This window comes from Grampus griseus (genome assembly GCF_964374135.1).
Source record: "Grampus griseus genome assembly, chromosome: 18".
In the NCBI taxonomy this organism is placed as follows: Eukaryota; Metazoa; Chordata; class Mammalia; order Artiodactyla; family Delphinidae; genus Grampus; species Grampus griseus.
In genome coordinates this window covers 76,779,522-76,782,825 of record NC_139012.1, presented here as the reverse complement: position 1 = coordinate 76,782,825, position 3,304 = coordinate 76,779,522, and positions in this window count along the sequence as shown.

Here is a 3,304-nt window from a genome sequence, read left to right as displayed (position 1 = left end):
GATCAATGGAACAGGATGGAAAGCCCAGAGATAAACCCACGCACATATGGTCACCTTATTTTTGATAAAGGAGGCAAAAATATACAATGGAGACAAGACAGCCTCTTCAATAAGTGGTGCTGGGAAACTGGACAGCTACATGTAAAAGAATGAAATTAGAACACTCCCTAACATCATACACAAAAATAAATTCAAAATGTATTAAAGACCTAAATGTAAGGGCAGACACTATAAAACTCTTAGATGAAAACACAGGCAGAACACTATGACATAAATCACAGCAAGACCCTTTTTGACCCACCTCCTACAGAAATGGAAATAAAAACAGAAATAAACAAATGGGACCTAATGAAACTTAAAAGCTTTTGCACAGCAAAGGAGACCATAAACAAGACGAAAAGACAACCCTCAGAACGGGAGAAAATATTTGCAAATGAAGCAACTGACAAAGGATTAATCTCCAAAATTTACAAGCAGCTCGTGCAGTTCAATATCAAAAAAACAAACAACCCAATCCAAAAATGGGCAGAAGACCTAAACAGACATCTCTCCAAAGAAGATATACAGATTGCCAACAAATACATGAAAGGATGCTCAACATCACTCATCATTAGAGAAATGCAAATCAAAACTACAATGAGGTATCACCTCACACCAGTCAGAATGGTCATCATCAAAAACCCTACAAACAATAAATGCTGGAGAGGGTGTGGAGAAAAGGGAAGCCTCTTGCACTGTTGGTGGGAATGTAAATTGAGACAGCCACTATGGAGAACAGTATGGAGGTTCCTTAAAAAACTAAAAATAGAACTACCATACGACCCAGCAATCCCACCACTGGGCATATACCCTGAGAAAACCATAATTCAAAAAGAGTCATGTACCACAATGTTCATTGCAGCTCTATTTACAATAGGCAGGACATGGAAGCAACCTAAGTGTCTATCGACAGTTGAATGGATAAAGAAGATGTGGCACATATACACAATGGAATATTACTCAGCCATAAAAAGAAACGAAATTGAGTTATTTGTAGTGAGGTAGAAGGACCTAGAGACTGTCATACAGAGTGAAGTAATTAAGAAAGAGAAAAACAAATACTGTACGCTAACACATATATAAGGAATCTAAAAAGAAAAAAAAAAGGTTCTGAAGAACCTATGGGCAGAACAGGAATAAAGATGCAGATGTAGAGAATGGACCTGAGGACACGGGGAGGGGGAAGGGTAAGCTGGGACGAAGTGAGAGCATGGCATGGACATATATACACTACCAAATGTAAAATAGATAGCTAGTGGGAAGCAGCCGCATAGCACAGGGAGATCAGCTCGGGGCTTTGTGTCCACCCAGAGGGGTGGGATAGGGAGGGTGGGAGGGAGACGCAAGAGGGAGGGGATATGGGGATATATGTATATGTATAGCTGATTCACTTTGTCATAAAGCAGAAACTAACACAGCATTGTAAAGCAATTATATTCCAATAAAGATGTTAAAAATAAATTTGAGTTTCAAATCTTGCTGCCTTTTCTCCTGGGGAATCCCGGTTGAATCTATCTGTGAACTGTGAATTGAATTGGCAGTGACAACCGAGGAATTTGAATCAGAAAGTTCTCCTCCAGGAAGGGATGACTAGCCCGCACTTCTCCTCTCTTTGCTTTCGGCTACCTGATGGGACCTAACCCACCGGCGGCAGCAGCAGCGAATCCTAGGTTGTGGGAGCTGAACGGGGATTTACAGTTTTGGAGCTTGAACTCGGAAGGCGCTGGTGAAGATGACGTGGGTGATGCTGGGAGGGGCCGCATTTTCCCACGGCCGTTTCTCCGCGGAGATGGTCCTTGGATGCTCACTCGGCCTTGGCAGCGGGGTTGCCGACTTCCAGTCCCGCTGCGTCTGAGTGGCAGCTCAGTGGGAAACCCAGCTCAGCACAATGAAAGCCCTGGTCCTCAAGGCTGAGGCAGGAGTACACGCAGCTCTTTTCCCAGGCCTCCCGAGGAAGGGGGAGGGGCAAGGCCACGGGTGCTGTGAAACTGCCCTCTTTCCGGCAGGCGTCCCGCTGTTCCATTTCCCATCGCCTTCAGTAAGCAAGCATTCATACGCTAAAAGTGGTAACATCAGGGTTTTGACAGTGTGTTTGATTTTGTCTTCCTAAGAAAGGATTTGTGATGAAGACAAAGGTTCCTTTCATCCCATTCTGGGGAGGTTGGCAGGGAAGAGGTTACATCCCCAGCGAGGGGCTGAAATTTTATTCCAAGTGAGCTGGGCAGTCATTGGGAGGTGCAGCCATTCAAGGACGGTGTGTGCTCTGGAACACAAGAGGCTTGCCTGGAACTGGGGGAAAGTTTATGAGCTCTATCTTCTCCCTCATAAATTTTCATAGCGTGGTAGAAAATTAGGGTCAAAAGAAACAATTTCCCACAGTAAGATGGAATTAGGTTTTAATTTGGGAAGGGGGTCCTGGCACTCTGGGCCATCACTGTAGCATGATTAATTAATTAATAAATATTGATTTGGTATTGTACTAGGAATAATGGTGAACAAGACTCAGCCCCTGCCCTTAAGACGCGTATAGCCTGGTGCTGGAGAGAGGCAGTAACAGGTGCTGGTTGGAAAAGATTTGCTCCAATTTCACCTGGCTTTGATAAGTTTTATTAACTCACCCCAAGTGGAAACATCTACAGAATAATACCCACATATTCCCTGGTACTGAGATCCTGCAGCTCTTTACGTGGTGAACACTCCTTCAAGCATCTTTAAAGTGTCTGTGATTTAAGAACAACTCTTTCTGTTGGCGCTAGTGAATTAACCAAGGTCCACACCCACCCACTCAGGTGCCGGGAAAGTTGGGGCACACACAGTTTGATTTGGTGAACCCCCCTGTTCATCTTTCTATGTCTTTTCCACTCTCTTGAGGATTCCAAAATCTCTCATTCTCTGTCCCCACTCCATCCTCTCAGGAAAAGAATCTGAAACTTAACCCACACCGAACTAATGAACTAATGAAGCTCAAAGTGTGCTGCAATGAGGGGCAAAGTTGTTTTCATGGTTTTGGCCTAAGTTCCCCTAAATTCCACATAGGTGGTTAATATATGTGGCATAACAGAATAAATGAACACACAAGCAAAAAATAAAATAAAACAATAAGATGTATTGGAAAGCCCAAAAAGGGAAGGGGAGTTAGGCAGACAGAACGGTAGCATTCTAGTGCTCCAAGGAAGGTCATTAAGCAATCAACAAACACACACACAAAGAAAATATATTATAACAGCAAAAAATGTAGAGATTTTCAGAATCATCCATGCCAAAG